This window comes from Elephantulus edwardii, unplaced genomic scaffold (genome assembly GCF_000299155.1).
Source record: "Elephantulus edwardii isolate Elephantulus edwardi_28Jun2011 unplaced genomic scaffold, EleEdw1.0 scaffold00495, whole genome shotgun sequence".
NCBI lineage: Eukaryota > Metazoa > Chordata > Mammalia > Macroscelidea > Macroscelididae > Elephantulus > Elephantulus edwardii.
In genome coordinates this window covers 49,233-59,937 of record NW_006400245.1, presented here as the reverse complement: position 1 = coordinate 59,937, position 10,705 = coordinate 49,233, and the positions used below count along the sequence as shown (strand labels likewise).

Below are 10,705 nucleotides of genomic sequence, written 5' to 3'. Positions count from 1 at the left end.
GTTCTAATCGTTTTTGGATGATCTTCAGCAGAATCTTGCTTGCATGTGAAATCAATGACACTGTTCTGTAGTTTCCACACTCAGTTGGGTCACCTTTCATAGGACCTCCATAATATGAAAGAGGGTTTGATTTGAAGCACGGAAAAATGTCTTAACATCCTTTGCCTCCATTACCCTATTTTCCAAGGGAAAATGACCCTGATTAGCTCTTTTAAGTTTTAGAGGGTTATCAGATAAAGGGGGCTACGGTGACCTGGCCCAGAAGGAGTTGCACTGCTAAGCCAAAGACTGTTCAAATTCACCAGATTTGCTCCTAAGAAAGATGGATGATCTCCTCCCATGCAGCTTATAGCCTCAGAAACTCAATGTAGGAGCAGCAGTAAATCTCTTATGACTATAAGGCAATAACTTAGAGGTTTTTAACATAATGAAAGTGTGCTATGCATTCTTGGTACATGGTGTCACTCAGTAAATGTGAGCTCCCTTTCATATTTAAAAGATCTGCCTTTTTCATTTCCCTGCTAGATTTTTATTTACTAGGGCAATAACATGCCTATCTGATGTAGAATAGATAATATGGTTCCATTTTAATGGTGTTTCTGAGAGTTTTTAATAGTGAACTTTTCTTACTCTGTGGTCTTCTTTCTGGCCCCAGCACTGCTGAGGAACTTGAGATGCTTACAAGAAATAAGCAGAAGGATGGGCATATGTGACTTGGTGTAGGATCCTTGGTATCCATTCATTTAACAGAAATGGATTCAGTACCTATTGTGTATCAAGCTGTGCTAGGTTCTTTCTTACAGTAAAATAGTAAATAATACAAAGACCTTGCTCTCAAGATGCTTAGAGTCTTAAAATCAGCATCACAACTTCCAGCACTTGGTTTTCTATTGTAGTTATAGCTAGACAAGGGATATAAGTAACATCACTTGGATAATTAAAAAATCCATGATATTATGCTTTTTCTGAAATTTACAGGAGACAATTCTATATGTTTGAGTGTACAAGAATTGAAGAACATGTATTACATACATATGTGCATTTATATACCCACAGACAAATGAACAGCCAGTTTGTTCCCACCATATGGTATAACTTTAAGGTATACTGGAGAGATAACATATGAGAAGAGGACTTGATGTCTCTAGCCTAAGATGAGGGAAGAACAAGGGACACTCAAGATTCAAATATTAGCATAAAATACTGGGATCCACCTTGGTTTGTTTTGTTAAAAAACTTCTCTTTGTTAGGATCCATTACAAGAGGCATAAGACAAGTTCCTTTCCCCCAAAAAGCACAATACACTGAATAAACATAGTCACTGTAGAACATTACTTTTAATGCCTATAATAACAGTCTAAAGTATCAAAAAATAATCTGACAATGAAGTCTGAAGACCATGTTTGAGATAATTTTGTATGGTAACCCTTTTTTTCAAGAGAAGCTGAACACAAATCAGTATCAGGTATAAGACAAAGAAAGACAACAGAGATGATAAAGAAGCTTATAGAGTAAACAAAAAAAGGCAACCTGTGTTTTTGAGAAATGTTGACTAGTTAGGAATGGAATTTAAAAAACATATACTTACAGGAGACTATAATTTCTGACTCAAGAGTAAGGTAAGAGTAAAATCTTAACACACAGACAGAAACAAATGTGTATGCTCCCCAGCAGATGCATGTGTCCCTACAGCCAGTCAAACAAAAAGTAAAAGAGATTAGATAGGAATATGTGACAGGAACTTTGAAGTGAGGCCAGTGTCAATGGCCCCTGCTCTGTGGACAAGCTTGTACAGGTAGGAGATGGTGTAAGTAAGTACAGGAGCTCTGATCCCAAGAGATTTAGGAGGACTCTTGGGTCAGTTTTGTTAGCTCTGTGTTCTTGGGAAGGTTATTTAGTACAAAGAATTTTTTTTTTTTTACTTATAAAATGTAGAAAGTAAAGCTACTCCATTTTCATGTACCCTAAACACATACACATACATACACACACACTTTTTAATTAAGAAATCTCATTATCAATGCCAGGAATGTGTCTGTTGCCCTTTAGAGGCAGACTCTGACGCCACCTCTAGGCCACAAGGACAGAACCACAGCACTCATGTACTCTAATGCTAGTTAGGCTCCTATTTTTATCGTGAGGCTGCTCTGAGAATCCAGGTAGGGAACTGGTCCAGCTTTTCATTCCTTCACTCTACATCAGAATTCCATAATAGTCTCACCCTTTACTGTGGCTGGATCTTCCTGTTTGAAACGTGTACTGTCAAGGGAAAAAGACATCTCTTTTCTTCTCGCTTACTTTATCTCTGAGAACTTGTCTAACTTTCTAAACCTTATTCTGACGCATTCAAGGCTATCGTCAGGTTTCTTTTGTTTTCAGACATGAGCTGAGTTTGTGCAGTTGGATTCACTCCCTGGCTTGCACTGAGACCCCCGCCTTCCTTGCCCTCCTATTATGTCTGATTCCAAATAAGGAATGCTCCTTGTTACATAAATGGATGTTCCCAGCACAGAAGCTGACATACAAGGTCGGGTGCGCATGTGCATAAGGCCTCTCTTTAATAATGCCTTTTTTGGGCATCTCAGTTCTTTTCAGTTCCCCTCCCTCCACACCATTAACAATCAAGGAGATATATGAAGTCTGGCACAGATCAGAACTCTTCCAACCTTGGCTTAGAAAGAGGGGTCACGAGGTTGAATTTACTCTGGTGTTTTTTTGTTTTGTTTTTCTTGCCATCTAGAGAGATTATGACTTGGCAGACAGCCCTGGAGCCTAAGGCAGTGATGTATAGAGGTCCTCCAAAAGAATCAGGAGAATAAAAGAATCTGGAAGCAGAAGAAATAAGTCTATCTACCTGGAGATAATGCTGGAGGTAGAAAGTTATTCGAGTATTTTTAGTAGAAAATGCTCTCAATCTAGGAAGCTGCTCCATGCCTGAGCCTCACAGTACACTGTGCTCAGAAAAAGCAGCAGTTGCCACTTTTGACATCAATACTAATGATTCTGTTCTCTATGTATCACAACTTAAAGGGTGAGAATCCTAGTATTCTGCTGAAGGTTGAAGCTCAAGTGAACCAACATGTCACCTCCTGAGCACCAGTGATGGGGAAAGTTCCAGAGAGCTCCAACACTGAAGTAGCCTGGAAGCTCAAACCATACTTCAGAGTGGGAGGTGGGTGAGCTGCACTGGTGGTCGTGGGGCTCAGCTCTGACAGGGCCTAATGGCAGCCTCATGATGGATGAGGAAGAGATTGAGATTGTTCACAACTTTAGTCTGCTTTCCTCCACAGTCAATGCTCTTGACACCAGCAGTCAGGAAATTAAAAGACGTATTGTGATGGGGAAGTCTACTCTTAGGGACCTCTCCAGAGTACTGAAGAATAATGTTGTCACTCTGGAAACCAGGTTGTGACTGATACAGGTCATGGTCTTTGCAATCACTTGCTAAGCATCAGAAAGCTAGACAATGACTAGGGAGGAAAGAGAATTGATGTCTTTGAACTGTAGTGTTGGAGAAGAGTATTGAGTGTACCATGGACTGCTAAGAAAACAAACAGATTCATCCTGGAGAGGATTAAACCCAACTGCTCCTTGGAGGCATGGATTCTGAAGCTTTGTCTGACATACTTTGGACATGTTGCAAGGAGGGACCAGTCCTTGGAGAGGGACATCATGCTTGGGAGGGTGGAGGGACAGTGCAGGAGAGGGAGGCCCTCTATGAGGTGGATTCAGTGACTGGAGAAAATGGGGGTGGGTATGTCGGAGACAGTGAGACTGGCACAGGACAGAGCAGGGTTTAGGGCTGTTGTACATAGAGTCGCTATGAGTCGCAGGTGACTCGATGGAACATAACAACAGCAAGAAGTGTGCATTGCACCCTCTTCTTAGAAAGTGTATGTTATCCAGGGAATAGAGATCTATGTTGACTTGAGGATTTTGCAGTAATATCCTTTGTTACTTTTGAATGTGCACTTCAGGTAACCTGCTCTTGGGGGCCAGCTACCAATCTGACCCAAAGTTTTTAAATTGAACCATATCCTCTCAAATTACAGGGGAGAGATCTGATCCTCACAGTCATTATTGCTGAATGCTTAACACTGCAAGCTCTGAAAGTAGATAGACTTTGGTTCAAATTCTGCTTCACATACTTATTAAAGCTGTAATCAAAATACTTAATAAGCCTCAATTTCTCCATCTTTGAAATGTGGCTTGTAAGATCCCTTCCAATGGGCTTCTAGGATGATTGCATGATACAGAATGTCTGTAGTGTTCATTACAGTGTCTGCACAAAGTGAAGACTGTTAGCGAATGTTTTGCTGCCCAGCAGTCATAAATTCTGTATACTTCAGCACCTGTTCCATGGGCACAGTGAGCTGATAAATTCATTGCTGTGTAATTTCTGAATCCCTCATTTCCATTTCTAAGTTCTTATGCACATGGGAACTTGCTCTTATACCTCTGCAGGAGAGCCTGTGCTCCTATTCCCTTAAAACTAGGACTTTTTCACTCAGTATAATGATCTCCAATCCCTCCCAAGTTAGGTAATAAATTACAAAAGCATTGCTCCTGCGTGCTGCATAATATTCCATTATGTGAATATGCATATAATCCATGTTGAGTGAATATACATAATAATCCATGCTGAGTGAACTAACTCAGCCCCACAAGGATAAATATTGTATAAAACCATTACTGTAGAATGAGTATAAGGATCCAAGAGAGGTAGGAGAGGCTGGAAGCAGGGGGCTGTGGATGTGCACGGGGAGGGGGATTAATCATCAGGTTGTACAATCTGATGGCTGGGGGTGAGGGAAATTGAAAGAATTTGTTTGAATTTGTATTCAAATTTTGTAAATAAACTAGTAAAAAATAAAAAATAAATTAAAAAAATAAAATGTAAAAGAACCCTTAGGACTTCTTAAAAAAGGTTTTAATAACACAGGGTACCACAGTATTTGAGAAAAAAAGGCCAAAAATATAAATTGGAATGAAATAATAAAATGGGATGAAATAAAATAGAAGAAAGGCCTATGAAACAGAGAAGGATGAAATTCCTCATTTTTTTCTAGTCTGTGGAGCCTTAGGGTAAAGAGAGCTACAACTGACTCTATTTCCATTTCAACTCCAGATAAAATTAATTTTAAGGCTAAAATTAGAGTAGTTATAAGTAAGAATAGTGGCATAATCTGCAGGAAGTTGTGCTACTAACTCAAAGGCTGCAGGTTGAATATACCAGTGGCTCCTTGGCAGAAAGATGGGAAATCTCCTTCCATGTGGTTTACAAACTCAGAAATCCACATAGCCTGGGATTCATGTCTAGTTATAGGTCCAGAAGCAAAAATGGGGCCCTAGGAACATTCAGCAATGTTTCAGTTATCTGTTTCACATGATGGCCTGAGCAGGACCCCAGATGTCACCACAGGCAATATCTCAAAGATTCATTAAGAACAGCTGGGTAAATCTCATTATATTCAAGTAAGAGTGCTGATTTTGTCAGCAGAAGTGATTCAAAGAATTTAGGAGCTCAATATCCCCAGCTTCCTGATTATCTGCCCTTACATCCTCATATCAGAATCTCATTTCTTCTTGATCAACACTTTCATTTTGAGACACCATCTGAGGTTGAAAATTCAAATGGTTTTGACATTTAGTTACTCTAATGACAAAACTGTGCTGGGTTTTCAGTAACATTAAGCTCTGTAACAGCAGGAAATAGGGTTTTTTTAAAGGCATAAGTAGTGACACTGGCACTCAAGCTGTACCCTGAAGCACTGAGCACATCTCTATCACTCACCACTTTGTTGAGTGTAAGTAGTTAACCAATGAATTTTTTATACACTACTCTTTATCATGAAATTTCCTCTGTGTCAGCCAATTCCTGCCAATACAGTGACTCTGTGTACTCCTTCCATTTCTTTTGATACTTCCTGGATCATTCAATATTCTACCCAAACTATATTTAAGTATTGCCACCCGTGGCTTGAATTTGTTTTTCAACTCCTTCAGCTTAAGAAACACTGAGTGAGTCTGGCCCTTTTGATTTTCTGACTCCAGCTCTCTGTACATTTCATTATAGTATCTTGCTTTGTCGTCCCAAGCTGCCTTTTGAAATTTTCTATTCAGCTCTTTGATTTCTTGAGTTCTTCCTTTGGCTTTGGCTTCTTGGCACTCTAATACAATATTCAGAATCTCATCTGACATCCATCTTGGTCTTTTCTTCTTCTTTAGCCTTTGTAATGATCTTCTGCATTCTCCATAGATGATTTTCTTGATAACCTCCCAGAGCTCATTAGGTCTATGCTCATTGGTGCTCAAGGCCTCAAACCTGTTTCTGAGATGTTTTTGAAATTCGATTGGGACAAGGTCAAATCGTGGTTCCTGTGGACTTGACTTTATTTTCCTCAACTTCAGCTTGAATTTGCATATGAGTAGTTGGTGGTCTGTCCCACAATTAGGACCCGGCCTTGTTTTCACTACTGATATTAAGCTTCTCCAGCGAATCTTTTCACAAATGTAATCGATTTGATTCCTATGCATACCACCAGGTGAAATCCATGTGTATAGCCTGTGTTTATGTTTCTTATAAAAGGTATTTGCAATGAATAAATCATTCAATGTGCAGAACTCTATCATTCTGTCTCCAGCCTCATTTCTCTCACTGAGCCCATGTTTTCCAGCTACTGATCCTTCTTCCCTATTCCCAACTTTTGCCTTCCAGTCACCATTATCAATGCATCTTGATTGCATGTTCGATCAATTTCTGACTGCAAAAGCTGGTAAAAATCTTCTATTTCCTCTTCTTTGGCTCTAGTTGTTGGTGCATATATTTGAATGATAGTGGTATTCACTGGACTTCCTTATGCGTATGGATATTATCCTGTCGCTCACCACATTGTATTTCAGGATAGATCTAGAAATGATTTTGTTAATTACGAAACCAACCCCATTTTTTCTCACCTTTTCATCCGCAGCATAGTAAGTCATCTGATTCGAAATGTCCCATGCCAAGCCACCTCATTTTGCCAATACCTAGTATGTCAATATTTATGCGTTCCATTTCTTTCTTAACAATGTCCAATTTTCCTACATTCATGCTTCTCACATTGCACATTCCAATCACTCGTGTCTCCTTACAGCTATTTCTCTTTCTCCATGTTTCCATTTCTAAGATCTCAGTTTCAACTGCCATGTGTGTTAGTCCAAACAATAATCTGAGTGTACTCTATTGTACGTAGGGTTTTTGAAGTCCTATAATTTCAGAAGTGGATGGCCTGTCTTTCGTCCTAGTCTGTCTCAATTTTTAAGTATATATAATAGTATATGACAGACAAGCATTCTACAGAAAAGAGTAGATGAAAGGCATTTACCAGTTAGAAAAGGACCAATATTCAATGTTGCTGACCACCCGGCTACATGTTTGATTGGTTTTGGGTTTTTGGGGTTTGGTTTTTTGTTTTGTTTTGTTTTTAAATCCACCCTTTCCCTACATCACCACTAACCCTTCCTACCTTTGCTTACAACATTCAACACCTGTCTCCCATTGACTAGCCCCTGATCTGATGTCCTAAGTCTCAAGCAATCAGGATTTCTCTGATTCTGCCCATATCATGCTGCTGTCAGTCTCTTATGATGCAGTCAGTATGACTTCAATTTAAAGTTCTTAAGTACAATTGTCATGTAGAGCTCTATTCCTGGAAGATCCTGAGGAAAAAGGCCTCTTAAACTTCCACTCCAGGATTGACTTCTTGTGGGTTAATACCACTTGTCTTCCGTTTGCAGCCTGGTGCTGATGCAAGTGGACGGCTTCCCAGGAGAGAGAATGTGTCCTCCAGGACCAGTGTACAACTTTTGTTTCGGCCCTCGGGCCCAAAACTAATTCTCTGGCAACTGAAAAAAAAAAAGGCTCCAGGAGTTGACAGCATACCAATTGATTTATTTCAACAAAGAGACGTTGCCTTGGATGTGCTCACTAAGTTGTGGCAGGAAATCTGGAGGACAGCCAGCTGGCCAACTGACCGGAAGAGATCGATGTTTGTTCCCATTCCAAAGAAAGGTGACCCAACAGAGTGTGGAAATTATTGAACAATATCATTGATAACACATGCAAGCAAGATTCTGCTGAAGACTATCCAAAAACATTTGGAACAATATGTCAACAGAGAACAACCAGACGTGCAGGCTGGATTTAGAAGAGGTTGTGGTAATAGGATATTATAGCTAATGTAAGATGGATCTTGGCAGAAAGCAGAGAATACCAGAAGAATGTCTATCTGTGCTTCATTGACTATGCAAAGGCTTTTGACTGTGTGGATCACAACAGGCTATGGCTGACTCTGAGAAGAATGGGAATCCCAGAACATTTGATCGTGCTAATGTGAAACCTATACTTGAACCAAGAAGCAGTCGCCAGAACAGAGCAGGGAGACACCGGATGGTTCAAAATCAAGAAAGGGGTCTGTCAGGGATGTATTTTGTTTCCATACCTTTTCAATCTGTATGCAGAAAAGATCATCCGAGACGCTGGGCTGTACGAGGAGGAATGTGGCATCAGGATTGGTGGAAGAATCGTCAACAACCTACGTTATGCAGATGACACAACCCTGCTTGCTGTAACTGAGGACGACCTGAAGTGCTTGCTGTAGAAGGTCAAGGACTGCAGTCTTCAATATGGACTGAAGCTCAATATCAAGAAAACAAAGACTCACCACTGGGTCAATTGGCAACATCAGTCTGAATGGTGAAGAGACTGAGATAGTTAACAGTTTTAGGTTACTTGGTTCTACAGTCAACACTCTTGGTAACAGCAGCCAGGAAATCAGGAGACGAATTGCATTGGGAAAGTCAGCTGTGAGGGACCTCTCAAGAATACTGAAGTGCAACAACATCAGGCTGGAGACTAAGGTGCATGTGATCCAGGCTATAGTCTTTGCAATTACGTGCTATGCATCGGAGAGTTGGACAGTGCATAGGGATGAAGAAAGAGAATTGATGCCTTTGAGTTGGTGCTGGAGAAGAGTGTTGACTTGTAGGAGAACAAACAGGTTTGTCCTAGAGAGGGTGAAGCCAGAATGTTCCCTGGAGTCAAGGATTCTGAAGCTTCGTATGACATACTTTGGGCATGTTGCAAGGAGGGACTGGTCCTTGGCGAGGGACATCATGTTTGGAGAGTGGAGGGACAGCGCAGGAGAGGAAGACCCTCGATGAGATGGATCGATTCTGTGAGTGGAGTGATGGAAATGAATGTGTTTGAGACAGCGAGATTGGCACAGGATAGAATGGCATTTAATGCTCTTGTACATAGGTTCGCTGAGTCGCAAATGACTCGATAGCACATAACAACAACAACAACTCTTTATCAAAGAATTGTAAAAGTATTACCGACACGATCACAGTTTTTATTTAATACTGTTATTTTGTGTGTTAATATTTTCATTTAATGCTATGCATTAGCAGCATCCTCTTCACTATTGGCAGTATCATCACCTTTAAGGCTACTCAGACTTGAAAACTTAATATTTTTTAGTGCATTTCAAGAAAATAAATGGTTTTACTATGATTTTAGTGAAAGTTTACAAAGCAAATCAGTTTTCCATTTAATAATTTATACATACATATTCTTTTCCCCAGACATTGATTAAAATCCCCACAGAAGTTTATCATTTCTAGCTATCCTTTTTTTCTGTCCCTTCCTGTTTTCCCAGGTTTATCCCTGGACAAAGGCTGCCTTTTAGATCTTAGGCTGCCCTTATGCCATTTAGGGTTTACTGTTCTAAAGGCTGAGCACCTTTTGGATATAACTGTTCACCTTATCAAAAAACTCCTAACTCAACTGATTGCCATTGAGTTGGAACTACTGTCATGTTGGAGGTTTCTCCTGACTGGAATAGAGATTGGTAAACTTAAAATCAACAGGTTAGAGAGCAGGTTACCTGATCATTGGTTGAAGAAGCAAACAATTCCAAGATCAGCAGGCAATGAAGCAAGCCACTAGCTCAAAACCCAAGAATAAGAGGGAAGATGATGAAAAACATGATGTAGAAACCAGGGTAAACAAGAAACCCTGAGAACTGTGCTGAAACATATGAATATAAAAGACGTAGGCCACTTCCCTGAGGAAACATTCTTCAACTGTCATAGCAGATCTGATTATGGAGATGGTTGCCTTCAAGTTAAGGATAATAGATGTAAGCCACTCCCCTTAGGAAAAGTTTTTTTAACTGATTGGGTGTCATAGCAGATCTGCTTATGGAGTTGGTTACATTATATTAGATCACAAAATACAAGATGACCACATCATCACATAACTGCCAAACCAATCAGAATCCTGTCCAGCAAGTTGACACTCAATCTTAATGATGGCATTTCTTTCCACATCTTTTTTATGTAGGTTGCTGTTATTGTTGTGTACCAATGAGCCAGAACCAGTGAGTTTTCAAAGGCAGAAATTACGCGGGAGGAGAATGTCCATCCTTCTCCCATGGAGCTACTGGTAAATTCCAAACCACATAACTTCCAGATTGCAGTGCAGTTTCTTGTCACTAGGCCACCAGTGTTCCCTATATGTAGGTACACATATAAAAAAATATAATATGTATATTTTTTATATGTGAGTAGCACATCAGCAGAGAATTGCCGGAAGTCCAGGCTGGGTTTAGAAGGGGTCGTGGTACTAGGGATATTGTTGCTGATGTTAGATGGATCTTGG

At 40.1% G+C, this 10,705-nt stretch overlaps 1 protein-coding gene across 1 annotated transcript in view; it reads right to left on the bottom strand.

The window, feature by feature from the left end:
• LOC102849899 (sorting nexin-19-like) overlaps positions 1-10,705 on the bottom strand; it is a gene marked incomplete at its 5' end in the record, with an annotated part of 41,248 nt that overhangs the window by 17,370 nt on the left and 13,173 nt on the right. The gene's annotated exons all lie outside the window — the stretch shown is intronic.